This window comes from Lycium ferocissimum, chromosome 6 (genome assembly GCF_029784015.1).
Source record: "Lycium ferocissimum isolate CSIRO_LF1 chromosome 6, AGI_CSIRO_Lferr_CH_V1, whole genome shotgun sequence".
In the NCBI taxonomy this organism is placed as follows: domain Eukaryota; kingdom Viridiplantae; phylum Streptophyta; class Magnoliopsida; order Solanales; family Solanaceae; genus Lycium; species Lycium ferocissimum.
In genome coordinates, this window is record NC_081347.1 from 61,790,594 (window position 1) to 61,807,883 (window position 17,290).

Consider the following 17,290-nt stretch of genomic DNA (forward strand, 5'->3'; position numbering starts at 1 on the left):
AAAGAATTTCGGGGAACAGAGAGATTCCAAGGTTATCCGAGTATAACTTTTGCGTCGATATAGCAACTTTAGCTGCGGCCGTTAGCCGGAACAAAGAAACGAGGCATCCGAGGCCCATCCAATCTAACCCGAGAAAGCGGGACAAAAGCCTTATTTACGGCCTTGTATCATCATACTCACTTGGCTTCACCTTGACCAAAGATTGCTTTCTCCAAAGGACCATTGGAGTGGCGGTCTCCGTCCATCTTCAATTTAGGGGCATCTTCGAAAATCTATCCGAGTGAGCGAGCAAAAATCCATTTTAAAACTCGGATTCCAACAAGTTCGGATAGACCGGAAGAGCCTCACTGTGGATACACACATGATCATCCCGGGAGAACCGACATGCCCGCGGGGCCGGATCGAGAGCTGACGAAGCGCACAAAGATCTCCATAACGAGGGGAAACCGCGTCCGAAGCGACGACCCCGAGGGTGCCATCACTATTCGACGACGAGGACATGGAAGGCATTGCACAACCACATAATGACGCACCGGTAATCTCTATCCTTGTCAATAATGTTAGAATTAAACGTGTCGATCGATCTGTGCACCCGATATTCTGGGATTTGAATATCATCCGCTCAAATCTTTAATTGGAGAGTCATCGAATAAATTCGGGGGTCATATTAGATCGATCGTGCCCCGCCATCCGAGTCCTCAATGGATTCAACATGGCATGAAACGACCAAACGCGAGATCACTCTACCAATCAAAGCCATGGCGAGTTGTGCAAGATCGTACGAAATTTTATGTGACAAGGTGATACGGGATATAACGCACCGCCGGGCGACCGTGGATTCATCTCGTAAGCATGGCGGTCCCTTCGACTACGCATCGATGTCGGGTTCCCGACCCGCGAGAATGTATCAAAACCGTCCGGCGATTGAAAAGCCAGTCGCGAAAGAAATGTTCGCGATCGAAGAACCGCGAAGACCGCAAAAGCTCCAGACGGATCAAGCGGGAAGAATGTCAACAGCAATTACGGAGCATCCCGATCCCGAAATCTTCGAAAGATCGAAACGGGGACACACTAGACGACGAGTTAAAGTTCGCAGTACCGAGAACCTTGTGGGGCCCGATGATTCGCCCGACGCCACCAAGTCCACCGTCGAGAGCTCGAACAAGTGACGTTGTTTGCCCATTTGCCGAAAGCGAAAGTATACTCCGGGCGTGGCCGGTGGCTAACGCCCGAGCTCGTGGGATGAATTTACTAAGTTTCAAAATTAACTCCGACCGTTTTGCTTAGTCCCATTTAGACATGACAGTATCCCACCTAGACGTGACGACATACAAGCTAAGCTTCGGATCCGAGTTTCTCCCCGATGAAACAAGCGAAGGCCGCAACCCGAGGTGAAGCATGCTTTCGTCAAAGGCGAGGTAACCAAGCTTCTTAATATGTGGTCCATTCGAGAGGTAAAATATCCGGATTGGTTAGCTAACATCAGGCGGTACCTAAAAGGGGAATAAGTTTAGAATGCGTGTAGATTATAAAGACCTAAACAAAGCCTCGTCCGAAGGATTCTTTTCCTTTGCCTAGCATCGATCGCACGATCGACGCTACCGCGGGTCGCGACACCCGAGTTTCCTCGATGCATACCCGGTACAACCAAATTCAAACGGACCCTAAGCAGACGAGAAAAGACCTCTTTTTATAACCAGATTTGGCACATATTGTTATAATGTAATGCCTTTCGCCTAAAAATGCCGGTGCAACCTATCAACGCCTAGTCAATCGAATGTTTGAACATCAACAGGAAATCCATGGAAGTTTATATCGATGACACGGTCGTTAAGTCCATGCGAGTGAGTAAGACCATTTGAAATTTTTGGCAAGGAGACTCTCAACATACTAAGGAAATACAATATGGTTAAGCTCGAACCCAAAAATGCGCTTTTGAGTCTGACGCAGTAAGTTTCTGCGCGTGTCAAATCTGGGAATCGAAATCAACCTTGATAAAATAAATCGGGAATCGAAATCAACCCGATAAAAAATAAAGGCCATCGAAGATATCACCGTGATAAACGACATCAAAGGGGTACAAAGGCTAACGGACGCATACCGTTTCCGAGTTCGTTTTCATTTCCCGTATCCTCGATAAGAGTCACCGTTTTTTCTCGTTGCTCAAGAAAAAGATGGACTTCGCATGGACCACCGAGTGTCAGACGGCTTTGGCAGAACTCAAAAGATACTTATCAAGTCCACCCCTACTCCACACACCGAAGGCGCACGAGCAGTTATATTTATACCGACCGTGTCCGAGATCATGCTCATTTCAGTAAGCGTGTCCTCGGTTCGAGAAGAGAATGGAACGCAAGATCTTATTTACTACGTAAGTGTAACTATCGTGACCGTGTATCCGCATTTGGAAAAACTCGCAGCTCGAATGCATCTAGAAAATTGAAACCTTATTTTGGAAAACTCTGCGCGTAGGGTTTAAAAACCGAATTAACCGACAACCCAAGCTCGTTATTGGTATTGGGTTATTGGATTAATCGTTGGGCCTTCAAACTTTATAATTAGCGTTTATCACCGGATTACTCAATTTTCTTATCGGGTAAACCATTAAACCGCTAAGAATTATCATATCTACATTTTTACCCCTAAATATATAAATAGCTGGAAATTTTGCATTCATAAATAGTTGCAATTCTAAAAAGAATAAAAACTTTTAAGTGTAATACATAGACTCGAGAAACGAAATCGACCGCAATTGAATCTCCATTTAATCTATTGCCATTTTCAATTCCCATTTTCAACATCCCATCATCCGCAGGAAGCCATTTTTGGTTCAAATTTAATAGTGAAAATGCTTATTCGTTATGTGTTGCTCGAGATACAAGTTATCCTTGTTTTGGCGAGGTCTAAAGAACTAAGAAACGAACATTTGTGCATTGTGGTAAATCACAAAATGTTATCTGACAGTCTGTTGTTACTCAATTTGCATAAATGATAACACTAAATGTGATGCCATAAGGGTATGATTTGTGTATGGTGCGTGAAATCAGTGTCTAACTAGGACATCGTCATTGTCACTGCATTTAATTTCCATTGTCTTTTAAATCCGATACACCGCCCGATAACCGCCCGTTAATTATTAACCCGATACGGAACCGACCGATATCTTATCGGTTGGCTAGCGGTTTAGCATATTTAAAAGCCGATAACCGATAAACCGAACCGTTAAGTGTAACTATCCATCCTATCCGCCCGATAAGCAGCCCTATTGTGACGTCGTACCCCCTAAGGAACGTCATGTATAAGCCCGAACTCGTGTCGACGGCAAAGCGTGACCGTAGAGATCGCCGTGTCAATGATATTGAGTACAAACCCGAACCACAATCAAATCTCAACACCGACAGATTTCGTAACGACTTCGCAGAGCCATGATTCCCGAGGTTGACAAGAAATGCTTCTTGCCTCGGGAACTAGCACGGGAATACGGACCCTTCATACTTGACGGTGCATCCAATGTAAAGAGGTCCGGCGGGATCGTCCTCAAACCCCCTCGTGTGATGTAATAAGACAATCTATAAGGTCCCGACTTAACTAACAATGAAGCCGAGTATGAAGCATATATGTTTAGACGCCAAAAGTTTGGGGCCAAACCCTGGGGCGATTCCCTCCTCGGTGGTCAAACGACGGACCTTCGAAATCAAAGAGGACCAAACGCGAGATACCGTGAAAGATTACAGGTTGTCCTTCGCCGGCGCAGGAACAACGGAGCACGTACCCCGTGATCGAATAACGAAGTCGACGCCCGGGCAAATCCGGGGTCGGCCGAATCGAAGGGCCGAGGTAAACTCGGAGAAACGGCTCATGCCGAGGTACTAGGAGAACAAATACATAGACTACCTCCAAACGAGGAAAGTTACCATCGACGCCAAAGAATCACGAGCTCTCCGAACCAAGGCAGGCGCTAGAGATTTTGTTTCGTCGACGGCCGCCGTACCGAAGATCATTCCATGGTCCCTTGGCCGATGCCTAGGACCGTGGGAAACCGACTACGTTCCAAGCAGTAAGTTCACGGCGGCACCCGCGGGAATCACGCGGAGTCGATTTGTTGGTGCGTAAATTGATCCGAGCAGGATACTACCGGAACGACGGACGGGGACGCCAAAACCTTCGTTCGTAAATGTAACGAATGCCGCAGGACGCCCCGTCCATACATCAACCCGGCGAGAGCTACATCCGGTCCTCTCCCCACGGCCGTTCATGAAACGGGGCACGGACATAGTGGGACCCTTGCCGTGGGCTCCAAGTAAGACACAATTTATTCTACTTATGACCGATTATTTTTCTAAGTGGGTCGGCTACTGCATTCGAGAAAGTTCTGAGTGTGAGGTCATCGATTTCATTTACGATCATATAACCGTCGATTGGGGTACCACGGGAGATCGCCCGTGACAATGGGAAACAATTCGCGGGTAGCAAGGTCAACAAGTTTTTTTGAAGAGTACAAAATTAAGAAGATCTTATCAACCCCATATCATCCAAGCGCGAACGGCCAAGCCGAGTCTACCAATAAAATCATACTGCAGAACTTAAAGAAGAGACTGGCCGGTTCCAAACACCGATGGAAGGAGGTCCTGCCCGAAGTTCTGTGGGCTTACCGCACTACGGTAAGATCAAGCACCGGGGAGACTCCGTTCTCCCTAGTGTACGGAGCCGAGGCCCTGATACCCGCGAGGTTGCGAGCCGAGCCTAAGATTCCGTTATGCCTCCGAGAACTCAAACCACGTAGCAATGGTTGTCGCTTGGATCTCGTGGACGAAAAAAGGGAAGCTGCACATATCCGGATAGCCGCACAAAAGCAAAGGATGCAAAGGTATTATAATCGAAGGGCAAACCTTAGACATTTCCAAATTGGGGACTTGGTACTGAGAAAAGTCACGCTTCATACGAAGAACCCTCACGAGGCGAAGCTAGCTCCAAATCGTGAGAAGGTCCGTACCGGTAACCGGAATAATCGGGAAGTGGTTCTTATCCGAAGACGGAGAGGGACACCGTTTGAAAAGTAACCGGAACGTGGCACACCGAAGAGATATTATTGTTAAAGGTATGAATAACTTCCCTTTTCTTTTATTCGACCTAACCATGTGCAGTGGACGCACCGAGGAAGCGAAACGGATAGACCTACGCCGCCTTAATGTCATAAGCGTAGGACGAAAGCACGTGCGCACTTTTTTCCCTTCGACCGTTTTGTCCCGAGGTGGGTTTTGGCAAGGTTTTTAATGAGGTAGCGCAAACACCGTGCTACGAATATAGATAAGAGACCGGGAACCGGGACTTCATTATACGATCAAGTAAAGTACCCGAGTCCTCATACTTCGAACTCGAATATTGGGACTACCTACTATATCACGAGTAAAGACTACGGTCTATGTATATGTAAAAGCCGAGGCTTGAACAATACAGATCCGATGTAAGGACCAAACGATCGATCGAATCGTGTCCATTTAGTTCGTTCTCGCCACCGCAACAATTACGCAAATGTATTCCCTGTGCCGGTTTCTTCAATAAAAATCTTATTTCGTTCAAAAGGATCCTATGTTGTCAAATATCGAAAACAGTCAAAAGACTACGGTCTAAATTATTGCATAAAGACTACGGTCTAAATTATCACAGAATCGTTAAGGACCACGATCCAAAAACGGCCAATGACCTCGATCTACAAATGCAAAATTATCACGATCGGGTCGCCTCTTAAATTACGAACAAAGCAAAGTGGCTAACAATTACGTGAACCAAAGCCCGATGTGGTCGTTACCGTCCGAATTTTATATTGACCACAATATGGCAAATTATAACAAAGGCATAAACCAAGTAAACAAAGGAAGAAAGAAAATACTTTGCAAAGTCAAATACAAATTTCTGCTCATTCATACACAAAAACAAGATTTACAAAGGCCTGCAGACAAAGGCCCCAAAACAAATATCCAAAACAAAAAGCGGGAGCAAAGCCCCCGAACTATTCTTCACCGTACTCCTAATCTCCATCGGCCGAATCGGTGTCAATATCCGAATCCCTCGGATCAAACACATCCTTCGATTCTTCATGCTTTTTGCTTCCTCGAGCAAACTCGACAGTATCCACACCGCGCTGGTTTGAACCTCCTCGAGGGTCATCCCACGGACAAACATCGTTCATACCGCTCTAAGATCACCGGCCTTTCTCGCTACCACGTCGGCCTTATATTGATCGAGCATGTCGTCATAGCCCGAGAGTCGATCGAGAGCTTTCCCATGCTCAACCTCGCAACCGGACATGGCCCGCCCGCCTGATCTCTCTCTCCGAGTCGGCCGAAGCGAGTGACGAGCTAAGGTTCGTTATTTGTCCTTCCGCCGACCGAAGTTGCTCCCGAGAATATCACGCTCGGCCACAAGACCGACGGTTACTTCAGCGGAGGGAATCAAGCTCGGTTTGATCCCATCAAGCTCGAATCTGAGTCGGGATCTATCCGGCCGACATACGCCGGCCCGAGAAGCGAGGCGTTAGATCGCTATTAAAGACTTATTGTAAATTTCAAAAGCCTTTACCTTCTCGCCAACTCGTCGCGTTCGCATTCTTCTCGGCGCGCTTCACTCCGAGCCGTGTCGAGTTTCAATTCTAAGCGAGGGTGAAATCGGGGAGAGACGAGATATGCTCTAATTCCTTTGTATATAAGACCTGGAGCTCGTCAACCTCCCGACTCTTAGCGTCGAGTTCTTCCTGGAGCCGACCCACTTCGAACCTAAACCGGTGGAAGCTCGCATGGTGGAGCACGGAGGCCTAAAAGTTGAAAAAGAAGGAACGGATATTAAAATAACGTTCAAAGTTAAATAAGTTGGGTAAATGTAATCCAAAATCAAGAATTACCCGATTCAACGCGTGCCGAGCCTCATTGAACAGTGCACGATTAGCTAACCTCGACTATTTTTTGTCGATCCTCTTGGGACACCAATGGATATAGATAGCTAGATATCCCAACAGGACCCGATAACATATTCATATCGGCCGACACATTAAAGGAAATCAGCCTCTTCTGACTCGGGTAGACACTTGGGGCAGGAAACGACTTCTCCGCCTCCGGGGCCTGAATTAACCCCGAAACGCTGAGCCACAGGGATGCATAGATGCTCGAAACCCGACATCCCCAGAGCCGGTATTTCGTACCCACCGTGACCGGTCGCCCTCTGCTCGGTCACCCCGCTTTTGGCTCTCGCAGCAGCGGCAGGAATGTCTACCAATGGCAGCGGAGAATCCTGTATGCAAATTATCGTTTCAGATGTGGACACAGCTTGTATCGAAAGAACGGAGCCAATACCGTACAAAGGCGGGATAGTGGTACCTTAGAACCTCGACATCGAGGAAGTTGCCCTCGATCCGCAAGGCCGCAACAGGGGCCAAGACTTCTCGAAGCAGGACCACCTTTCGACCCCGAAATATTACCCGAGTTCGGCTGAGCTTTCCACCCGCGGAGTTGGTCGCAGCAGAACCACGTAATTCATGCTCGAAGATCTCATCGATAAAACGATGCTCGCCCCAAGCCTGGTCATCATCCTCTGGATGATCCCGTAGTTGACCGACAACGTCCGCATCGAGAGTGCGGGCCGGGGTCCCTTCCAAAGAGGCCTCTCGAGTAAAATCCCTCGACCTCTTTTTAGCCTGGGGCGGGGCTTGAGATGATTCAGAAGACTTTCTTTTTCTCCTTACGATCGATCTTCCCCGACCGGGAGCATCGATGTCTTGCTCGTCGGCCGAGGCCTCAGCTTTCGGCCTCGAATCCTGGTGGCCTTTGATAAACCTGTGAAACAAAGGGGAAGGTCAGTTGTTATTTAGCCAATGTGGCGTACTGCGCAGAATAGAAAAAAAAAAGGTCACTCTAAGGAGAAGGCTTACCATGGGCCCCGGCCTCCCAACGGGACCGAGATAAACGCTCCGCCGCGCTCGGCCGTAAGTCGGCCTGGGAGCATATTTTCCCGATCCATTGGTCGAGGTCGGGGACCGCACAAAAGTTCGGACCAACGCCGCATACACGCAAAGGAACGAAAGGGTTAGGATTGAACGGTACACCGCCGAATCACATCGACATAAACTAACTTACGTTTTCGGGTTCCATTTTCTCGGAAACGAAAATTTATCACGGAATCGTGTCCGCCGTCCTGATTCGGACATACCTGCCTTGCCAACCCCGATCCCTATCTTCGTCTAGACCGGAGAAGGGCGTTTTTGCAACTCGTTTGGAGAGTTTATTCATTCCCGCTCTAAAGACACGGGTCAGACAAACGGCGGAGGTGTGGCACCGTGAACGGACGTTCGCGTTTGTAGCAAAATGCTCGAGGAACACAACAATCCTCCAAAATGATGGATCATTGGCCGAGGGTGACCTCATATGTGGTCGACCACAACCGGTCGAGTGTGGCGAAGGTGAAAGGATAAGTAAAAACGCTTAAATACCCTTTCTATGTGAGTCGTTATGGATTCATCTTGGTCGTGAATAACGACCTCCTTTCCTTTCCACCCACAATCCTCTTCGACTTGCTCGAGTTTATTCGGGGAATCGTGCACAGTATTCGTATATGTCGATCCCTCGGTCCCCCCGCCGAGAAGGTTTCTCAACCTTAAAAATCTCAACTCGTCGAATAATCCGCGTGGAACAAATCGACAATTTGTGTCCGGGAGCGAGAGGATTCACTCATGAACTCGTCATTTTGAAAATACAGGGATAAAGACGCAGATGTTTGGAGATCGAACGGGTGTTTAAGAAGAAAAGACGAAGATATTTAAGGTATGAAGGTTTGGAGGTATGAAGATATGAAGATTGAAGAAGTCGAGCAACAACGAAGGTAAAGATTTGCTTTGTAAAATCGTAAAGTGAAAAAAAAAAGAAAGGGGAAGCTCGCTTATAGAGCTCGTGGCCGAGACTCGTTAATCTTCTCGCAACCGTCTTCAAAAACGGGGTACCGACACGTGGCGTGTCGGCGGATGACGGATGGGACTTTGATCCATCCATCATGAGAAGCGTATGCGAGAAGCAACGGACAGCATCTTCGAACAATCCGAGGCATCGACATTCCGAAGAAACCCAGGTAGGATCTTCGAACAAATCCTCCACGATCTTGGGAAAGCTCGTAAATATCTCGTAAAGGGTGCTATTTCGAACCGACCCTGATCGAGTCTATTAACCGTAATCTCGGTTACGGAATGGAAATTCATGAAATACGAAATTCAAAGGTGAGCAAGATACGACGGGTTCGTTCAAAGCATGTTCTAAACGTATAAGTACGAAACACCACTCGAGGAATGCTCGATAAAGTCAAATAAGAATCAGTTACAACATTCCAAAAGTTCTTTTCCCATTTCATAAGAACCCGATCGTGCTGTGTACATCAAGACATCAAAAAAAAAAAGCCCCTATTCTATGGCCGATATTCGGAAAACGATAATAAAACGACTACATCCTGGTTTGAACTAATGAGTCGGGGGACAAGATCTCCGAGTATGGCAACAAGATGCAGTGGTAACTGATGATATCGATTAACTATCCCCACGAATTGCATCAGGGGTGGACGTGTTATATCCCGTGTTTTTGCACATTCGGGAAATTTGGACATAATGGTGATATGTAAGAACAAGGCCATGCTTTGATTTTATGTGGTGTGTATGTTGTTATTTATGGAAAATATTGACACGAGAACATTGAGAAGGCCAAGGCAAATTGGAATTTTGAAAATTAGTTTCGGGAATTTCAAAACAAGAATTTTAAGTGATTGGGCTAAAAAAAAATAAGAAAACGAGGCCCAAAGAGAGAGGGTGCCGGCCACTTATGGCCCAAACCCACCAAAGTTTGATTAAATTTTTCCATGTGCCAATTAATATAAAGGGATCATTAGCCTTAGAAGTTTCAAGAAAAACAAAGAAAAATCAAGAAGAAAAAGAAAGAAGGCAATCGGCCAAGGAAAGGAGAAAGAGAAAAAGAAAAGAAAAAAAAAATTTCTTGGAGCCTTAGTCCTTGATCCAAAAATCTTGTTCTTTGTGAATTCTTAACAAGCTCAAGACGCTCTCCGACATGGTATAATTAGTTTGGCGAAAGAGCCACGTTTATGCAAGTCGAAATTTCAAGAAAGAGGGGTGAGAATTCTATTCTTTGTGTTACGGAAGATACAGGAATGATTAGAATTGGACGAGAACTATGAAAGTGTGGTGTGTGTGTGCATGGCGTGTGTGTGTGAAGGGTGTGTTTGGTCGTGTACATAGCATGGAAGGGAGATGGATTAAATTATTTAGTATGTTAATTGTGTTGTAGAAGTCTTGTGATTAAAAAGGTTAATGGTTCTAGTTGGTATGAGAAAATTGTTGTTAAGTTGTTGCTTAAAGTATGAGATTTTATTGTAGTTTATGTATTTATGAAAATAAATTTGTAAGATGCAAATTGTTGTCGTTGTGAATGAAGTTGGAAGACAAAAACATGTTACGGAAGTTTATGTTGAAAGTTGGAAGCTTTGGTGAATTATGGTTTCGGTGGAAACTTTTGTACGATTTGTGAAATAATGTGAAATGCTTCCGAATTATGTTGAATGGTCTTGAATTAGTAAACAAATATGAAGACGTTGATATTGATGGAAAGCGTGAAGTTGGAATAATAGTTAGTGCTTTGTAGTAAAGAAAGACTAATTATGTTAATATACGTTTGATTATTGGTATTGTTGTTGTCGTTGATGGTGAAGCAGGTTGTATTAGTATACCGAGCGAGATGCCTCGGGGGTGCTATACGTATAGGGGAGGTGCTGCCAAAATTTTGGTAAACAAGTATTAAACCAAGACTGAAAGTTAAAGTCTCATGAATAGTAACTAGTAAATGTGACCATTTGCAGATTCTAAGCGAAACGGGATTGGAGATAAAGCGAGCATAAGACGTCCGTAAGGTATGTAAAGCCTACCTTCCTTCTTTTTGGCATGTCCTAGTCATACTAGGTGAAGATCGGAACCTCAGGAACAATTTTGCTCTTGGAAATCCGAGTTTGAGTTTGCATACTATTCATTCAGCGCGATTGAACTATAAACCTCATATTTGGTTAAAAGAATGCCTAACCTTCGTAACTTCCACAAATGAATCCGAATCGCTCCGAAACTTCCATAGATAACTTTATGGAGCCTAATGTTTGTAATTTATGTTCGCCGCCTCATCTTGACCCGAGGTGGGCCCGCAAGTTCCGAGACTTCCCTTATTTGATTTGTTTGGCTCATTTTCATACGATATGAAAAAGTTAAGTGTCAGCATGACGTTAAGGTCCGTTTGAAATGTCCGATAATGTTATTTGCAAGGTCGTTACTATGAATGATGCTAAAATCTTTTGAAATGATCTACGATGTGTTTTTAAGAAAATTGATAATTTAAAAGTCCGCGACTTTTGTATGTTAATTCGAGTAACTCGATACTTGTTTTGAGCCCTCCAAAGTTATTATATACGTATATGAGATTACGTACCACGGGGCCCCAGAACTTATTTTGATATGCATATGGTTTCGCACTACTCGCTCGTGCCAATGGTTATGATTTCTGCTCGCCGGTACCCGGCCGGTTTTGTGATCGTGCGCAATATTCCAAATGACGTGTTCATAGGGCCGGTTACCGTTTTCATGAAGATATGGCATCCGATATATCGATGATTTGACGTGTGTGATGTTATGACGTGTTCGGAGATCAACGGAGATTTGAAAACCGGAGTATGATGTCGTCAAAGGCACCGCCGCTGTGGGTGACCCTCGATTCTATGCATGATTTTGATTTGCCGTATATTTGCATTTCGCATTGTGTTTGATCTCGTTACTCGTATTTGTTCCGCAACTATGATTTGGATTATCGTACCTCCCCCGCTTTACATACTCAGTACTTTTTCCGTACGACCCCTTTCTTCGGGGTCGCGTTTCATGCCGCGGTACAGACGCCGGGTTAGGCGATCCTCTCGGCTTAGGCTTCCTATTCTGCTAGTCGCTCCCTTGAATCGGAGCCCACATTTGGTATATGTCTTCTCGTTATGCATACTTTGTACATTCTCGTGATCGCCGGTACGGCGGGGCCCTGTCCCGTCATATGTTCGTATGTTTGTCTGTTCTGTATGTCTGTAGAGGCCTGTAGTCATGTTTGTGGGACATGGGTCCGATTTGTTCGTATGTGATTCTGTCTTGCGCCCTTAAGCGGCCCCATATGTTACTATGGCCGATATGGCCCACATGTTTGTATGTATGTGTATGTCTGGGCGATGTGCATTCCGCCAGCTTTGATTTTGATATGATGAGTTTGCACGGGCGACCGCTTAGGGTAGCATTCGTTTCAGTATTTGTGTGATGTCCGCTATTTGCTATCGGTACGAATAATGTCTGTTGAGTCTGGAGATGTCTTAATACGACAATTTGGTTCGTAAGTTTGTTTGGGTGCCTAAGTAGGGCACCAGTCACGGCCCACGGGGCTGGGTCGTGACAGGACGATCCGGGGATATCCGGTTCAGGCAGATCCTCCTCGTCAAGCACAATCACCGGTGCGCTTTCACCCGAAGGCATCTCCCGGCGAGTTCCCATGATATGGCGAGTTCGAACTCGAGATCCAACCCCCGAATGTACAACGGAAAACTGCCGACCGCCCCTACTCCCCGGGTAGCCTCGATGGAGCATGTGCTCTCCTCCGCCGAGCCACATCGTCGGTCGCTGACCTCGCCCTGGGAGCCTTCCTCGACCGAAGTCCTGGAAATCAAAAGACATTAAGTCAAGATAAGATACAGTGTAATAGAGGTCGGAGTATTCGGGACAAGGAGTTACCGTGATCCTTGCCTTTTCACCCATCGGGTGCCATGCTTCTCCAAGTACGCCCTAGGCTATGAGAAGCCCTGAGAAGGGCCATCACCCACTCAAAGATAGCAGCCTCAAGTACGGGCTCAACTGGAGTCGGTGAAGGGTTCCATACTTCGGGAAACTCGACAGGAGAGGGGCGGTGCAGTTGAACCGTGCGTATCATCACAAATCGATTCAGCCACCCCCTGTCGTAATCATCTTCGGGGTCAATGAGACTTCGGCTTCCCCTGGGAATCAACTGAACGATCCCCCCTCGGATCACCCGAGGTACATATAAATGGAGTAAGTGGTCGAGGGTAAAAGCCACCCCGGCCGCATCAAGCACTTCTCAATACGTACACACAAGCCTCCGCATCTGGGTGGGCTATCTGTCCCAGACATACTCGATATCTACGGCAGAAGCCCTCGATTATCCTATGAACTGGAAGGACGAACCCTATGGCAAAGGGGTACGTGTACACCAACGAATAGCCAGGAACATGATGAGTTATTCTTACACCACTCCCGACAGGGCGAATATCAACATCCACGCCTAGATGGCAATCTTCCCTAACCACGGTAATGGCGCTGTCATCAATAAGAGATTCGAAGTTCTCTACCGGGTCGAGATGGTGGAGAATTTTGCAGTCGTTCGCGTACCGGAACCCTCGCGGGACAATACGCGCAGCAGCATTCTAACTCCCCCGTCTAGATCTTCGCTCCTGGCCCGATGGTAATGGACGAAGATGACCTTCACCCCGGGTCAAGAACGGAACATACGCCATGGTTATAGAATGTTTTCCTTAACGTAGTTTGAAAGGAGAAACAAAGGTAGATTGGAAGAAGTATAGATGCAAAGGAAAGGATGGAAGTACGGGCTTTATATGAGAAGATTTTTGGGTCCCGTAGCGTATCAAGAATTCTCGATCCATGGAGGATTCCCGTAAAGATTTGGCGGTCGGCTAACAATGACTCTAGCGTCTGCAGCAATGTTTGACTTACAGGTTCCACTCCCCGCCGTCAATAAATGCGCCACGAGAAATGGGGGGACTATCTGTATACGGGTAAAACCGAGGACACGGTCATGATCGGTTTCCCGTTATTACGATTATGCTCGGGATTCGCCCGAGCATCTCACCGGGATCGAGAGCTCGAGAACGGATTAGTGCGAGGCAATAATGGAAGGACAATCTGCTGCCATAACGGAAGGCCGAAATATCCGCCCTCACCCGGATATTCCGGCGCCAATCCCGGCGACACAGCTGTCAACAGATCATTTGCTTTATTTAGAGTTGTACTAAGTCTGTAACTCCTCTACTATATAAAGGGGAGGCCCCCATTCAGAAAAGGGGTTGGCAATTGAGAATAGAGAGAGGATTGAGATCAATAACCATAAAGAATATAGCTTCTGTTCCCATTTGTTCGTAAGTTTTATTTTGTTTACATTCCTTGAAAGCTCGTGATAAAAAGACATCGACCTCGGTTTCCCAACCCGAGGTCCTGTGAACCCGATATTTGGTTAGATTTGATTTCTTTGACTATTCCATCGTATGTTATACTGCTCAAATCTTTAATTGAATTTAGCTGCATATCTTTGGCACCGCATATAAATTTAACTGCTTACATATTTAAGGTTAAACAGTGTGCTTTGGGAATGTTTAAGTTTCTGATATTTATAGAAGATTATCATTAGCGCTACACTACTCCGTCCGTCAATAGTTCACGTGTCATGTCTTATTTTAGTTTGTCACATAAGAATTCCATACCTTTTTATTTAAAAATAATTCAACTTTGAATTTTTTTTCTAATTTTAATGAGATAACCTATAACTACATAAATCTTTATGACTTATTTAAATTATAAGTTTTATTTATTATTTAAATTTCATGTCCAGTCGAATACCGCTATATAAGTTGGGACAGATGGACTAAAACACTTTCTTGGAACCAACATAGATTGTGACGGAATAGTTGAGATCCCTCCACCCATAAAAACAGAAAATTATTTGTTTGGACCGTCGGCGCTCTCAAAAATGGACCTTGCCGTGCGCGATTCAAATTTAATCAGGCTCCAAATAAAATGACACTTTCTTGGAGAAATGTCTTAGCAAATAAGGAACGAGGCAAAACCGTGTCAGCACACCTCCACTTGTGCGTGTTTTCCAATCTGTTTGAAGAAGAAACAACCAATAATGAGCAAGTGGCACCAAGTCATATCGCAATTCGCATGTACTTGAGGATTTAGCGTGAAGTATGGATTGCATGCTCCAAAAAGCATCGCAATCTCATGATAATTAAGTATCCAATTAAGTTATACTATTCCCTCCGTCCCATAATAAGTGTCATCTTAATTAAAAATATACATATTAAGAAATTAATAATGCAATGTAAATTTTACCAAATTACCCCCATATAATAAAATAAATTACTTTTATCTCTTGATTAGAGCATGCACAAAAGTAAACCTTTTGACATTGAGAATCCAATAATACTAAGTTATTATGTGGCTTTTTCAATCATCATTTAAATGTTACTTTATTGTCTAAGGGTAGAATTGAAAAAAAACTAGGCAATTTATATCTTGATTTCCTAAGGTAACACTTATTATGGGACAAAAAAATTTGACTAAGGTAACACTTATTATGGAACGGAGGAAGGACATGATATAATGTGGTATAAATATTTCTGACATTATTTCTTAACTTGACATGTGAAGCAACTTAATAAGTTACTATTATTTTTATTAGATTACTAACTAACTACTTATAAACTTGGTAGTATAAAAGACAAAACATGCATAAGACTTGAACTCAATCTCATGTATTTATGAGATCACCCTCCTAACATAAACTCAATCTCATGTATTTATGATCATCTTCTAACGCTATATATTTATTTAATTTAATGATATTTTAATTTTTTTCTTCATGTTTTTAATTAGTCAATTTTTTTTAATTAAAAAAAAGTATTTTTATTCAAAAATAAGAGTTAACTTATGTATTTAGCGAAACAAGTCACTTTAGAAGGCACTATTATCTTTACTATTTATACCCTAATTAGTACCAAACTCCATGCACGACATTAATTCCTCCTTCCATAATTATAATCAGATATACTATATTTGTTGAAGCAAATATCATAAGTATCTACTACTCCAATATTTTCAGTGTTGGACATTATGTAAAACTATTTCTTCTAGAACAGCTTCTCACGTTTTAATAAGGTCTTTTTCTAGAAATGCTTTTTGTCATATTATTAAATATGGTCAAACTAATTATACTAATTCTAGAAACGAATTTGTAGATACAAATGTTCTTATGATCAATGTGTTCTAAGAAGAAAAAAGAAGAAGAACTTTTCAAAGAAAACGGGAGAAATGGTCACTTTTTAAATCGTTTGATACCAAAATATATAACACCGTCAGAGATTTTGAAGGCATATATATAATCTCACTTTCAACGGCTGTAGATGCACCTACAGTTTAGTGCTGGATATTACTTTAAATTAATTTGTTATCTTTGGCTTGACTTTTGATGATTTGATGACCAGGACGGCTCTTTTTATTTTATTTATTCTTAGTGACTTCCAACAGAATCATCAGTTCTGGAATGATGTGCTAAGCTCTGGTACTGTACACTTTTATTTGTTTATTATACAAAAAATAAATATTCACTTTTACTTATTCATTTTAAAAAATCAAGATATAATTTATCACTTTTTTTCCTATTTTACCCTTATTATTAACTATAGTCATCTCCCAATGCATTTCTCAAGACATTGAATTTATTATATTTAAAGGGTGATATAATAAACTTTACATTCTATTTTTGGCTCTTTAATAAGCGTGCCAAGTCAATAGAAAAGGATACTAGCTTTCTCAATTATAAGTAAATTTGGATTTTAATCCTTATAATATATAATTATAACCAACACATTTGATCTTGATCACTTAATTTTAATGTGTATTTTGATCTTTTTATATAAATTATTATTATATTTGAATGATTTTTAGAACTATATCACCAATATCACCATCAAATATAAAGTAACAGTACAAGCTTAATATAATACTTGTTGAATTAAGTGGTGGAACAATTACGTAATAATTATGGTAAATTGTAAATAATCACAAATAAACACATCAAAAAGACACTTCGATTAATTGAACTTTAAATGTGCTTAGTCAGATAACACAAAGATTAAATTCAGAATTTATGTTAGTATAACTAAAGAACCAATAATGTGATTAATTAATTATTTATTAGATTAATGTAGGTAAGAGAGCTGTTATTCCCTCCGTCTCAAAATAATCGTCATTTTAGCAAAAAAAACTTTGTCCCAAAATAATCGTCACTTCCGGGAAATTCAAGATAAAATTCATGATGTTTAATTACGCCTTAATATTAAAGGTTATTCTCTTTAATATTCCTCAATTCTAAAA